This window comes from Lactuca saligna, chromosome 2 (assembly GCF_052625555.1).
Source record: "Lactuca saligna cultivar CGN05327 chromosome 2, ASM5262555v1, whole genome shotgun sequence".
Taxonomy (NCBI): Eukaryota; Viridiplantae; Streptophyta; class Magnoliopsida; order Asterales; family Asteraceae; genus Lactuca; species Lactuca saligna.
The window spans coordinates 190427474-190443831 of NC_136418.1; the positions used below are offsets into that span (position 1 = coordinate 190427474).

The following is a 16358-nucleotide window of genomic DNA, read 5'->3' on the forward strand; positions in this document are numbered from 1 at the left end:
GGCCACTTGAAGATAGTTTCTTTAATTGTAAGACCCATAGCTACATATGTATGAATAAATAAGACGACAAAGAACATAGATGGTAGTGATACATAATTTTTGTAAAATACCAATTTACTTTTGATATAAAAAAACAATGTATTTTGATTTTTAAAAGAAAACAAAAACATACATTTATTTTTAAAAAACAAAAAATGAGCTTTTATTTAACACAAAAGAAGTTACTTTTTTTAACACAAATCATGTAAATTTGATTTTAATTTCAAACTACAATACACTTTTCAATTTAACCCTAAGCATCCGATCGATATGAAACTAATCGCCGAAAAAAATTATACTCCGTCCAAAATAAACTATACACCATCCACTGAAACAAAACATTCGAGGAACAATTATATTTAATAGCTAGCATTATGTTAGCCAAGAAAACTTAGTTATAAAAGGAATATACTTCCAAAATACAAAAAACAATAAAAAGAAACTTATCGTGGATACGTAACTATTTAACTCTCCCCTTCCTACCCCCCCACACCCGTTCCACCGTCTGTGTATTACGCGAGTGGGTTGAGTATGAGATTTTTAAGACTGCCTTGAATTGAGTTTTTAGCACATACTGTTTATTTGGTGTAGTAAACTATTTGTGCAAAAGAACTAATTGTCTCTAGAAACTAAATTTTGAAAAAACTACTAACACCCGTCGCTTGGCGTGGGTAAACGGCTAATGTGTGTGTGTGTGTGTATATATATATATATATATATATATATATATATATATATATATATATATATATATATATATATTAGATTAAAACCCATGAAAACCACGGGTAAAAAAAACACTATTGAAAAGACAAAATTACATAAATGGTCCATATAGTTTACCAATTACCATGATCACAAACTCAATCTTATTAGTCCAGTAAAGACAAAATTAGCCTCACATTCCAAATTAACTTTACACTAATGGACGAAAGTAACATGTGAGAAAAATGGATTATTCACACAAGTTTTGGATAGGGAAGTGATTCGTACACAACAGTTTTTTGCCATACATAACAATTTATGCATTATATAGTTGTACAGTACAACATTTTAAAACATCAATTGTTGTATATAAAGAAAAATTGTTGTATACAAATCAGTTCCCTTTTAGATACCAAGAAACATTATTTGTAAAATAAAATATAATCGTGTGAACTTTGGTACCATTTATGTAATTTTGTCTTAAAGTTATATTATATTGATTTAAGCTTAAAAATATAATGATTTAAAAAAAATCTAACCGTCCTTTTGATTTTGTGTCGATATTTAGTTTTTTTTTTCTTTTAAATTACAATATTATGAATGACTTACGTATTCTAATAATAATAATTATCATGGCTAACATAGTGTCAGTTTTTTTTTATCTTTTTAACTATAATAACAATAGTTTTATAGAAAATAAATATATAATAGTTACTAATAAAATCTATAATATCTATATAAACTAAAAGTGATAATATAATAATAGTTAAATATAAAAACAATTATTATGTTTAAGATGCTTATCAATAAAGTATACAACTAAACATTCAAAATTATTTTTTCTCCAACGTTTACAATTATAATCATAGCCCTTATCTTAATTTAACTTGCTCGAAAATGCCCCAGATTATCATAACAATAACTTAATATAACAACAATTATAATCATAGTCATCTTAAATTAAGTTGTTCCAAATGTCAGGATTTTTATAACAATAACTTAATATAACAATTTAATATAAAAAGAAATAATGTTGAGCGGAATCACCACTACTAACTCATAAAAAGGATATACAATAATGATATGACTTTGACAATTCTTATTTCAAAAAAGGCATGACATTGATATGAACTACAAGTACATCAAACCAAAAGTTCAATACAAAAAGTTAAATATAGTAGGAACAACAAATTCCAAATTCATGAAAATTCAATTCAATATTCTAAATCAAAAGCAATGAGTGCACTTAGGAAGGGGCGAAGAGCCATTAAAAAAAATGGTTTAATAAAACAAAAAACTCAAACTCAAACTCAAAGCAAACCAAAATTAAAACAAAAGCTTCCATCAAGAGTCAAGACTTCCATCTATGCTTAGAACAAACGCAAATGCAACTTTCAAGAAATGGCATTTGGGGTATTCTATTGAAAATTTGATCATACTGCTTAATCAGTCTCATGGATTGGTCCAATTGCACTCTCAATATATCAAAATTTCATGATAAACCAAATATATTTACCTGCAAATCAGTTCCATTGCTGAGTAGTGACAGGTAAACTTATAGGTTCTAGCAAATCTTCCAGCATCACTATTTTTTTTATGCCGATTAAAAGCCTGCAATAGTTTTTTTTTTTTTTTTTTTTTTTACCATTTTTTATGAAGCTCTTTCACAGTGTGTTCTCAGATTTTGAAGGTCAAAATCCAATTTATAGTAACTAATTTCTAATGCATGAGCAGATGATGAAGGTATTTGGGGCAATTTGGTCATTTGTAATCATATAATGTTTTAATTGTTTACTTACCCATACCCTTACCTCTAATCAGTGCTTTCTATTTAATCTTCAATCATCATAATAAAACCACACAAATGAATCCAATTACCTTTTTACCCTTGGGCAATATGATCCACAACTTCAGGAAGCAAGCCAGGATCACCTTAGGATGGCACTTCAATATATTGTGTAAAAATCCAAAATCCACCTCAAGTAATCAGCAAATTTCATTGAACCTTCATAAAACGCTTCTTCTGCCCCACCTACAAGCTGAAAATAGCAGTTTAACATGGAAAACTACCATAAGTATTTAACATCAGAAGGCTCATTTGTAAATGAATACATAAATAAACAATCATATGGAAAACTGAAAACTAAAACAACGTACCTGGGAAATAAATATTTATTTGGCTTAATCTCCATTAAGGGTCAGTCATCAAAGAACATCCATGCAAAGATCAATTCAAACTCAAAAACCAAAAAAGCATAATCATTATGTAGACTCACATATGGACTACAATTAGGATAATCAAGAAATCAAAGACTCACAAAACATCAAGAAGCAAGAAAATTTTATTCTAAATTTTGAAAACTTGTGTCTAAACGTCAATAAGCTAAAATAAAAATTAAAAAAATAATCAAATCTTTTTATACCAATTTAAGCAACCCATCTCCAAAATCAATAACCTCACCACCCAAGATACCCATAAGGGAAAATCACAGCTTTGATCCCAACTTTTTAAAACCAATGTCCAAAAACCAATATTCTGAAATGCCCATTTGAACAATAATCAAAACTTCAATCCCAACTTCCCATTTCAAAAATCAGTAATTTTAATAACCATTTACAAAAACCACAACTTTGGTCCCAATCTGCAATATGCATGCCTAAAAACAATAATCTTATTCCTCTTATTTAAGAATTGAAAACCAGTTTAAGAAAGTTAAAATCTCATTGATTTTATCTACACATTCATTAAAATTATGAAACACAACTTTACCTGTTAATTTGTACCCTCAAATGATACAGTGCAGATCAATTTCAATAGTAGATTGTCGAACCATTTCTATCATAGACTGTCGAACCATAGACTTGAAGCATCAATTTTAATTACAGGTTGCAGAACCTGAAGAAGCTATTGAAGAAAACTGTCAATTTCAATTTTAACACTTTCAATGAGAGCGCCATTAAATCAAAAGGATTTGTTGAAAGAAACTACTAACCTGAAGAAGATGTAGTCTTCGGGCCAATAAGAAGAAGAATCCACCGATTATCCTGAAGTATGAAGCAATGATTATCTTAAAGTTGATACAAACAACGACTGAACCGAATAAAATGGGAAAGATGTGACGAGGGTGAAAGCAAAGAACGTAATTGTGCAAAGGGAAATTCCTGATTTCAGAAAATTGAGCTCCATAATTGACGGTACCAGAGGATGTATGTGGCTAGAAGATGCTTTGAATGCCAAAGAATGCAGAGTGATTAATGAGTTGGTCGGAGATTCGTGGCTAGGTTTCTTTTGACGGTAATAGTCGGACCTACCATTTTCGGATCAATGGAGAAAAAAGATGAATGCCGATAATTTCCGAGATTTAGGGGATATCTACCATTTTAGGATTTCAAAATTTGAATCCAAAATGTAATTTAGGAAGTAACAGGAGATATGCAAGATTAGGGGAGAAGGTGGATGGGGTACTAAGAGGCGGAAGGTCATTTTCGGAACTTCAGATGGAAACTTTGAGCGGGGAAATTCTCCGCTAAACAATTGCCACGTGTAATTGGGTACTTTTATATCTATATATATATATATATATATATATATATATATATATATATATATATAAAAGGTTAAAACCCGTGGAACCTACTGGTGTTAATTTTAAATAGAATTAAAAAATTAATTATGTAATAAAATAATATATAATTAATTTAGAAAACTTATGAATTGTAATATTGTATTTTTTTTAACTTTTTATTTTATTATTGTCAGTCGCAATCCTGGATAATAGATGAACGTTAAGTATAATAAAAACCAAAAGAACCCATATTTTTGACGCTTAAACCCCCAAACTGGTTGAGCCACTTCTTGGAGTGAAACAAACTCGAATCTTTTATGTGGCAACGCGACTAACACGTTATTTGTATACAAATCTACGCAAAATAAATATAAAGATAATCTAAAAATATTAAAAATTTTATTAATGATATTTGATAATAACTATACTTGTATAATATATAGCGTAGATGAGACAAATAAAAATTATGTATATATCACTAAAAATTGAGGTCATTACATCATAAACTCATAATACAAACCATTAAACAATAAATCTAGAAAAACTTTTTTTCCATAAAAGTTAATTAAGAAAACATTTTTAAAATATATCTCGTTTTTTCTTAGTTTAATGGAATTTGTGTATATGGTCGAATATTATATCTTTCGCTTTTAAATAATTGTAAGTGTTTTTTTATTAAAATTTATTTATTAGATGTAGCAGTTCATTCTCTACCATATGCATATATTAGAGAGACTTGTGCTTTCAAATCATAATTGACCTTTAGCTATTGATATAACAATTCGTTCTCTACCATGAGTTTTGTCATGCAATTTTATTAATAAAATCAAATTACTATAAATATAAGAAAATTAGTTGGAATCCGAAAATCGTTTAGACATATTCGATTTATGTATAACCACATTAACTAAAATATGAATCTAAAAGCCAGTATCTTCATCTCAAATATTTTCTTCCTATCACATGTCATTAAAAAGCTATTGGGCTTTATCCGATACACAATCGGAATTCGGAAATCTGGAAAAAGCTATTGGGCAAATTAGAGTAGTAGGGGCGTTGATACTGAGAGCAGCAATAAAGACGAAGGGAAAAACCGGCAGCTGAACGGTGAGAGGAGAATGGTGGAGGAGTAAGAGAGCAGGAAAATGGCGGCGGCGCAGTTAGCGGCGGGTACTGGTTTGTTGAAGTTACCTCCAGTAACGTTTGTGACAGGAAACGCGAAGAAGCTTGAGGAAGTTAAAGTAATTTTAGGGCAATCCATTCCGTTTCAGTCGCTTAAGCTCGAGTGTATGTATATTACTCAATTACTCATCCCTGATAATCTCCGAAACACTATTGAATTATTGTGGCAGTTTGATTGACCGTTTTGCTAATTAACAGTGTCGGAACTGCAAGGCGATCCTGAGGATATCGCGATAGAGAAACTCGTTTGGCTGCTAACCAGGTACACAATCGTAATCTGTAATCTCCATTGATATTCTTCGAGAGTTGCATTTTGCTAATTCGGAATGTGTGTATGTGAGTAGGTGAAAGCTTGTTTGGCCGCTAACCATGTATAAATGTCATTCTTGCAATTAAGAAGCATGGCTGAGAATCTGTGGTATATATGATCCTACCATTATTCTTTTATTCAACACATAAATAATAAAAGTACAATTGATTGATAAATGGAAAAAAAAAATAGCAATTTACTTTTGTTGATATGTTTATTATTTACTTTCATATCTGTTTTCTTATACATTCATTGGTTTGAAGAAATAACAATGTACTTCATTGTCTTTTTAGTTCCGAATAAAAAAAACACAGAAAATTAGGGTCTTTTTGCAATTCTCATTTTTAGGTTTTCGGATTCTTATTATTTGTTTTTGGCTTCCTATAAGTAATTCAATCTTGATTGCTATTTCCAGCAATTGACAATAAGATTTGAACACAACAAATGGTAGAAATAACAATATACTTTCATTACAGGATGAATAAGAATTAACATCATTTTTTGTTCCGAATCAAAAAGAAAGAAAGAACAAACAAACAAACAGAAGTATACATTGGTCAATAACTAATTTTCACAATATTTAAATTAAACATAAAAGAAATGACTGGAAAAAAAGAATAACAAATATGTAAATGACTGATATCTTAATACATTAAGCTAGTCAATATATATCTGATTTAAATTACAAGATTGATAATGTTTTTAAACTATAAAAGATGAGAAACATAATTGATTTAATAGTAATGTAGAAAAGATATTGAATCATAGAAGCGTAATTTATACAAATTCATGATATTTAATGCAGGAATTTGAATAAAATTGTGATATTGAGCCATTTAAAAAGGTTTGACAAAGAAGGTAATACTGAATTACAGATTATGTAATGTCAACATGCATAAGAAGATAAAGATAAAAGAACAGCTTGAAAGATTCTTATTAGAAATCTTAGTGTATGAATTATTGTAAACAAACAATTGAAAGAAGTTAATACCAAAAACAACATGATCTACAGACTACAGTAACTATTATTAGAGTATAAAGAGTCAAACGAATGAACCACAAAAAACGAAGAAATTGTTTATCTTTTTGCAATTTTGAGTTTTAGGTTTTCATATCTTTTTTATTGTTTCTGGATTTATTTGATTTACGATATTGTCTTCATGTATACACAGGATGACTACAGCAAAAAGTTTTGATTCTGAGGCAAAGACTGAAAAAAGATGTTCAGAAATAAATTACCTGATGGCAGAAATACAGACAAACTTCGCAGAAGAAAATGGAATCAAAGTGAGAACTTCAGTGTCTGCTACTATATCGATCACGGAACAATGGTAAAATAAACGAATTGTTGTCGTATATAGAACAATGAAATTGGGTCTGACGTTATTAATTTTTTTTAAGATAAGATAACATACCTGATTTATTGTCATATATTGCTGAAATTCATTTAAAAACATCGATTGGAAAACATAATCTTCAGGAAAATATAAGATAACATACTCGATTTAAATTCCTAATTTTCAGGATTTTAATAACGTGGTCAAAGGAAAACCTAATCTTGATTTAATGACCCCGATTTTTTGGTTTTTAAATGCAGAGAAAACAGGAGCGGTTTTTAATTAGCTGGCAGTTTAATAGAGCCGAGGGGCATTTTCGGGATTCGACATAGTGAAAAGAGCGGGAAAAAACGAATGGGGGAGGCTTAGAGAGTGACACGTGGCGATTTAATACTTATTTATTATAATAGGGGATATATATATATATATATATATATATATATATATATATATATATATATATATATATATATATATATACTAGTCGTTTACCCGCGCCAAGCGACGGGTGCAAATAGTTTTTCATAAATTATTTTCTACACTTGTTTACCTTACACTTGTAATCTATGCAGTCTACTCTCTCGGCACTATTAGTTTTATTTCGGCGAATATTTTCGTTTTAGTGATTACAGCTTGCATTGGGGATCGATTATGTGAATAGTTTATATGCAATATTGTGATAGCCATGCAATACAGAGTGATAGACAAATGATTAAATGAATTGCAACATATGTAATGAAGGTGCTCAAAACATATGAATCTGAAAATAAGGTAGACAATTAATAGTTTTGTTCGGTGAATAGTTGCATGTTAGGATTTTAGTTTCGTCATTTATTGTTTTTTTTCCTTTTTTAAAAATATGTTGTTTTTTTTGGAAAACATTCAATGTGATGTATTATTTCAATTTTGATCGAAAATATATGGTGATTATTTATATTTCTCGTATTTTTATTTCATAATTTTATGTTTTTATAATCTCATTGAAAAAAATGGTTAGACTTGAACTTCTCTTATAAATTGATATATAATAAAAATATAATATTTTATCAAGAAATGTTACTATTTTTTAAATTTCATGTGTAAATTGAGTTATATAACTTAAACGGTAATATTAAATCCATTGTTATAAATTGATATATAATAAAAATATAATATTTTATCAAGAAATGTTACTATTTTTTAAATTTCATGTGTAAATTGAGTTATATAACTTAAATGGTAATATTAAATCCATTGTCATGTTTAATGATACATAATTTTTAAATTGTATGTGTAAAGTAAAAATACAAATATACGTATTCCGATTTATTATTTTACATTCATGTTTCCAAGTCAAAATTTGAGGACTATGAAACATATTTATGTTTTCATTATATGAAGATATTTCATAGACATTTTGTTTGAACTCTTATAATGTCTATAAACTAGAAGCCATGCTTTGTCATTCTTATTAGAAAAAAAAATATTTGTATTTATCTATTTGTTTCAATTTAAAAGCTATACTAATTAGATATAACTAATCGGTGAACGATTGTGATCCTATTAGATAAATGATTGTAATGTATAAGTAATAAACTAACATATACATCAAATATTTAAAAAAAAAAAAAATACTTTCACAAATAACACGTATTACTAACAATACTTAATAAGCAAAACATGAAAACAAAAAAAGAAAATGCTCACATTATCTTTTTCTGTTATTCAGTGGCAACTTACCCAAAAGAAACATGATTTTGACAATGTTCTATTCTCTTCTTCCAATATAATTTTTATTGAATAATAAACAACAAAAACACACATAAAATAAAAAGAAAATTAAATAAATTATTGTTATATCACATATCTACACAATGATTAATAGGAAACCTCACCCCAACACCAGTTAAGTAAAAGACATTAGACCTTGTTTAACCAACTAATAGAGAAACCAATTCCACCTAATGTTCCATTTGCAAGGGATCTATTTTATTTTCCATAGGAATTTTTTATGGTCAACCTGAAAAGTCAAAATGCACGGTATATGTTTAAGCTTAAAAGTCAAAATCCAAAGGTTAAATTCAATAATTAATATCACTTTCATTAGTTTTATCATTATAGCACCCTACTTTTATTTCTTATTATTGCAACCGTTTAGAAGATCTAGCCACACGTAACTTCATCCATATACAAAACATTTAGTGATGCTATATTTGGGTAGATTTTTCAAAGAATAATGTCCAAATAAGAAAAGAACTAAAACTACAATGTTAATGCTAAGTAGATTCTTTTACCTTTGTAGTGTAAATAAGAAAAGAATTTAGAGTACATGTTATTTTGACCTAAAATGTTGGTTTTTTTATCCACAATGTGGAAGCATGGCAGTCTTTTAATCCAAAGTACATGCTCTTAAATATTTAAAGGAAGTACCAAGTTTATTAGGAAATACCTTGTAGCTGATGTAAGAAATACATTGATCCAAAATTTCTTGTAGCCAAGAAAACATCGGTTTTAGGTAACTATCCTGCCATTGTACCTGTTTATAGTAACACACACACACACACACACACACATATATATATATATATATATATATATATATATATCACATGAATAACCTTTAAAATGTAACTTTTTATTATTGTCATGTTTAGAGACTACAAGATTTGCATCGTCCTATAAAGAGAAGACTTGATAATTAACAATTTCAAGCCAAGATCAAAATCCATTAATCATGTTTTAGCCGACATGGTTAGATTGTTGGAAGGGTTTATGCGTATCAAGTGTAGATTTTGAAAACAATAATGCTATAATTTACAAGCACCCAAAAATGTAAAAAGATAAAGGAGAAGCTCATAACATGATTACCCTATACCTAAATAACAAAAAGCAAACGATAGGATTGTAATAAACAATCTCTTCAATTTTCTAATTGCATATGTACTACAGGTGTTTCTTGATCTAGCAGCCATCCTCGACTCTTTAAAAGAGTACTCTATTAAAAAACAACAAAACATAAAGCTATATTAACATTTGTTTTTGAAATAAAAAATGATATATCACAAAATATGGATTAGAATAAAACAAATAACCAAAAAAATGTTTGCAAACCAAAAATATATAAAAGAATCTCACAATCTTTATGATTCTAGAAAAGTTAATACACATCCTGTGGAAACTTTCTCTCGATTTACCTTCCCTCAGAGAAATTACACCACCACTTAGAGCAAACTTTTGTATCGTCTTTTTAAATATTTCTGTAAAAAAGAGTCTGTGACAAATCACAAAAATCAAAATGAACCAAAACCCAACATCATCTCTTGAACTATAGCATATAAAACTAAGGAAAAACAACAAAAAAAAAATCCATTCAACCATAACTAAGAAATTAGTTTTTAATTTTTCCCAAATAAAATACAATTAGTAAGTGCTTCAAACTTAAAATCTGATTTACTTAACCTGAAATTGAAAATAAATGAACAGCTACTTGCACAAAAATGAAAAAAAAAACTCAAATACATCTCCTGACAAAGACAAAGACCTGTTTCAAGATCGACTTATGTGTGTGTCACACAGACACTTGCAATGTAGAATAACCTGATAAGAACACACCAATTATCACATAAAAATAAGAAAACTATAAAAAACAGAAATAAAGAGAAACATTAGAGTGGGTTATTTCTACCTACATAGAAAACAAAACTCACAAAAACCCTAGATGAAGAAGAAAGCCTAAGAATAGAAAGGATGATGAAGAAAGCGTATCTTTTTTGTAGGGTTATATTGGAAAGCCTGCAAAAAACATATGAGCATACGTAAACAACCTTACATTTTATTTATATCAACACATTTAATCAAAATTGTTAAATCCTATGGAGCCTAATAAGAAAGACAATCCTACATATTAGAGTCTACAATATAAATCATACATTCAAATACAGGAAAGCTATATTACCTTCAGTCAAAGCTATAGAACCAGATATAAAAATAAAAATCGAAGCTATATTACCAATATTCAAAAATCCAAATAAAAGGTTAGGGCTCTTCGTTTTCAGCACATCAATGGTGTGGAGATGAGGATGTAATCGATAGTGAAAGTGTTTATGGAGACATCAATTTTGAGACATTAGATGCACGCCTTAATCACCGCCAACCACAATCCTCCACTACTGAAAATCGCAATCTATTACAGCCTCCTTAAACTACCGATGTCACCTCTGTGAACCTCACTTTCCAGCCGATGAACACCGCAGCACCATCGAGAACCAAAACCATTACCTTTATCGGGCAAACAAAGAAGAAAATAAGAAGAAGGTGGCGTCTGTTTTTTTCTTTGTGTTTGGCTGCAAAAGAAAACACACCAAAGTCCTAGTGGTTTTGATCCGATGGTGATGTAAAAGTCCTAGAGCGGCGATGGGATCAAAAGCAGAAAAAACATCTCCACATGTTTGATCGTTCTCCCTTTTAACCCCCATAAAAGTCATAATCTTCTAGTGGTGGAATGGGTAACCCTCCTAGCATCAATTGCATAAGAAACTGGTATTATTTCTTTGAATTGAAAAGAAATCAATGGATCGGGATGAGTTACGACATAGGTGTTGTCTTTAAAGACAATTCGAAGAAGTGATCCATGGATGAGAGTGACCGGTAAGGATGGTGTCGGCGATGGTGAAAGGGGTTAGGTTTACAGAGCGTTGAATGAGTTTGGAGAGAGTATATTTTCAGTTTATGGATATCAAATTGCCATTCTCCAATGTTTTGTGTATTATAAACTACAAATTGGGCGGATAAAGGGGAAAGAAAAGGTCAAAAGATAAGAAGAGAAAGGAAATAGATAGGTGAGCCAGCAGCTGGGTCAAATGTTTGACCGACTCAATTGGCCACAAAATAGTTTGATAGTTTGAGGTATTTAGATAACATGTTTGTCACTATTTTTAATGACTAAAGTTATTGTATATAGTATAAAAGCTTGTACCTTTTAAAATTCAATAAAACATTGATAAATTTTTTAATATATATATATATATATATATATATATATATATATATATTAGTCCATAGCCTCTCTATTTTTTATTTGTTGAGTTTGGGCAATTCGGCATACAAAGGAAGAACTAAGAACATGTTCGTTTTTTTTCTAACGGTAATATTTATAATTCATAATTATTATTACTTTTTATAATCATCAGTATTTTTTTCTAGCTTACATTGTTATTGGTATTGCTCATTCAACATTTTGATATAGTCAATTATATTTCTAGAGCTCATTTATCATAATTTTAGTTTTTATCGAGTATTTGGTTGATTATTGTTATTTTATTTTCAGAAATTATGCCTCCTAAATATTTATCCGGTAGTAAAAAACATAAAAAGAGAAAAAGAATTGAAGAATCAACAAAGGCTAATAGTGGTTCTCTAGATAAATTTTTCCAAAAAAAAAACCCTAAAGTTCCTTCTCAAAATCCAAATAGTGATGATATCCCTGATAATTTGGGTGTTGATGTCGAAGGAGATCAAATTAATGATGTTAATGTTGATAATGTTAATGTCGATGGAGATCTTGTTGATGTTGAGGATGGTAATGATGATGGTTATGACATTGAAGATGATTAATGATGTTAATGCTTCTCGGTGTTGCTATTAACGAAGTGAATATGGTAATTAAGTACTTAAGGAGTTTAGAATACTAGGTTATAGCCCGTGGAAACCACGGTTACAAAAAATAAATAAATTTTTATAGTAAAAACTCGTAATTATCAATAAGTTATTTTTAATAAATTATTAATTAAGAGATTTATGTTTTTTTTATAATCGTTGATTCAAATAAATATGTGAAATTATTTATTAAGATATATGAAACAATTTTTATTTATATAAAATTATAATCATTGATTAATTGTTGTTTAGCAACGGTATAATCCAAGTTGTTTTCTAAATATATAAAAGGAAATAATTTTAATTAAAAAGAATAAAGAAACTGTAAATTTAAACACGATTCACATTTATATTAATGATTAACTAAAAAAATTCATAAATAGTTAGTAGGAGAGGGAAATAATAACATTTCAATTTTAATTACGGTTCAATAAATATTTCACATATCAAATTTATGTTTCAAAGTATTTTTTTAGTTACGAAATTTCATTCGAATCTGTGTGGGAAATATGTCGGTTGAGATGTATATATTTTTATTATCAATAATGTAAAAGACATAAAAAAACTAAATGTTTTTTTTTTTTTTAAATTAGATTAAAATACTAAATTAAAATAAATTAATAATGTTAATTATTCAAATATATAATAGGGTTTAGGTCATTTTTGGTCACTTAATTTTTGGTTTTGTGCTCATTTGGTCACTTAACTCTTTTTTTGTTTTAAAAGGTCATCAAACTTTTGGCTTTGTGCTTATTTAGTCACTTAACTTTTGTTTTGGTCACATTTAGTCACCAAAATTTTAAAATTGTGCTCATTTAGTCACTAAACTTTTAAATTTTTTTAAAAGTTTAGTGATTAAATGAGCACAATTTTAAAAGTTAGGTGACTAAATGATCACAAATCTAAAAGTTATGTGACTAAATGTGATCGAACCAAAAGTTAAGTGACTAAATGAGCACAAAGTCAAAAGTTTGATGGCTTTTTAAAACTTAAAAATAGTTAAATGACCAAATGAGTATAAAACCAAAAGTTAAGTGACCAAAAATGACCTAAACCCTATATAATAATATAAATGGTAACTTATACTATTTGCAATTGAACCTAAAGTCGGTTGATGGATTGACTCCTTGCCACCCCATATCCTTCCATTGCTCTGAGGTCAAACCTTGAAGTTTAACATCTGGATATGCTAAATACCACAAATCTATAAGAGCTTTCTGTTGATAACATAAATTATTTTTTATGTTAACTATTTTCCAAAGTAATGATTATTCATTGTGACAACTGTCAAATTTCGGTCAAGTCAAAGTCAACTAAAGTCAACAAGTCAAACCGTTTGACTCAATTTGCCCTTGGGTACTAGAATTTACATTATGAAATTTCTACACAACTCTATATTCTAATGAGAGATCATAAATCAAAAAGTGCGAACATCTAGATCTCCTTAACCAAAAACTGTGGTACGTGGCTAGCCAAACCGATAAAACAATGTTGCATACTCATCGGGAGTGTGTAAGATCCTTAAACAAGGCTTAACAGTGTTTACGGACCTTGCATTGCGAAGCCGGACACTCACAAATGCCACACTCAAAACCTCTCTCAATCGTTTTCACTCTATCTATCTCTATTTGAAATCTCTCTAAGTATGTGAAATCTCTCCCAAAACTCTCTTTGTATGAGAAATCTCTCTAAGTATGTGAAATCTCTCCCAAATCTCTCTAAGTATGTGAAATCTCTCCCAAATCTCTCTAAGTATGTGAAACCTCTCCCAAAACTCTCTTTGTATGAGAAATCTCTCTAAGTATGTGAAATCTCTCCAAGTATGTGAAATCTCTCTCAAATATCTCTCTGTACGAGGAATCTCTCCAAGAATGTCAAATCTCTCCCAAATCTCTCCAAGTATGTGAAATCTCTCTCAAATATCTCTCTGTATGAGGAATCTTTCCAAGAATGTCAAATCTCTCCCAAATCTCTCCAAGTATGTGAAATCTCTCTCAAATATCTCTTTGTATGAGAAATCTCTCCAAGAATATCAAATCTCTCCCAAATCTCTCCAAGTATGTGAAATCTCTCCCAAATCTCTCTCCAAAGTTTCCCGTAACTTTTTAGAATCATTCGGGTCATTCCGACCCTTAACCGGGTCAAAAACGAGAAAAATGGACATTAGGAACCGAAACCTCTTGAGAAGAGAGAAGCTTCTTAGGACCCGAAGGTCCTCTTTGGGACCGAGAGCAAGAGGGCCGAACCCGAGAGCAAGGAACCGAACCCGAGCAAGGAAGAACCGAACCCGAAGACACTGTTCACTACTGTTCATTCGGTTCATTTCGGGTCTGACATTTCGCCTCTCATCTCCGGACCGAACCCCCTCGCCTTTGCCTTCGCCTCTCGCTTCCTCGCCTCCTCGCCCCTTCGTTTCCCTCTGTTCGTTTTGTTTCCGGCTACAGTCCTCAGCGGGGACCGAACCTCGGCCTAGGACCGAGAGGTCTCGCTGGGAACCCATTTTCTCCCGGTTTTCGCGTAGTTTTGCGTTTAAGGCCCGTTTTTAATTATTTTAACGCGGGATTTTCACTCAAAATCATATTTTAACATAATAAACCCTAAATATTCACAATTTAATCATATTTTCATAAAAGTCTTTATTTAAATAATAAAAGCAAGTGGGTAAAGTACAAAGAGGTTGAGTGTTGATTCTGCTTTACCTTATGACACAAGCAACCACTCCCACACCCACTCTATGACCAGCCACACCTCCCCACCTTACCTAGGTCACATCAATTTCATTTCCACTCAATTATCACTCTTTCCCACGTTTTTTAGAGCTGAATATTCATCCTCTCTCCTCACTTCTCACATTTGCTCTCATTTCACCAAGAAGATCAAACTCTTTCCTCTCTCACTTTCTCTCTCTAGAAATTCGAGATTCAAGGGATGATCTTGGGTTTTTCCTCCACATTTGGTAAGCATAATCCATTCTCCTTATGATTATTTCACTTGTTATACTCAAATCATGGATATCTTACACAAACTCCATCATAATTGTGTTAGAGCTTCGAATCTTCAAGTGATTCTTCAAGTGTTCTTGGGTTGAACACTTCTCTTCTTCAACACTTATCTACTGAAATCACTCAAGGTGATTTCATACCCCTACATTTTCATGTTTTCTCAAGTTTTCAGGGGGGGAATACAAGTTAAAACACCAAGAACATAACTAAAATTTTCTAACAGCCTTCATCAGAAAAGTTCAACTCCATTCACGGACTGTTTTGGCCATCTTAAACATTTTTGTTTTCAAAACTGTATAAGTTGCAAATAGTTCAAGTTTTTAGCTTTAAAATGACTACTTGCATATCTCCATACGATTTTTCTACAATTTATGGTGATTTTTACAAAACTACCTATCATTTCGAACAACAATCCGGACCAGTCTGTGATTATGGAAATTTTCACCCAAGTTGGAGGTCATTAAAAATCGTGATAAAAATTATGAGTAAACTAGACACATTTTGTGAACTCTCAAAATTTACGGATCTAGTTTTCGACTTCGTATGATTTTTCTATGATTTTTCCAAAACATGGCAGAATGGC

At 30.1% G+C, this 16358-nt stretch overlaps 2 long non-coding RNA genes across 2 annotated transcripts; both read right to left on the minus strand.

Annotated features, from left to right (window-relative positions):
* Positions 1 to 1817: 1817 nt before the first annotated feature.
* Positions 1818 to 4197, minus strand: LOC145028615 (uncharacterized). Its single transcript, XR_013676087.1, has 4 exons — positions 3738 to 4197; positions 3515 to 3649; positions 2623 to 2783; positions 1818 to 2260 (listed from the first exon to the last, which is right to left on the minus strand). It is a non-coding gene; the product is annotated as an uncharacterized LOC145028615 (long non-coding RNA).
* Positions 4198 to 9797: 5600 nt separating this feature from the next.
* Positions 9798 to 11916, minus strand: LOC145029460 (uncharacterized). The gene is made up of 2 exons (XR_013676555.1): positions 10808 to 11916; positions 9798 to 10715 (listed from the first exon to the last, which is right to left on the minus strand). It is a non-coding gene; the product is annotated as an uncharacterized LOC145029460 (long non-coding RNA).
* Between the last annotated feature and the right edge of the window lie 4442 nt (positions 11917 to 16358).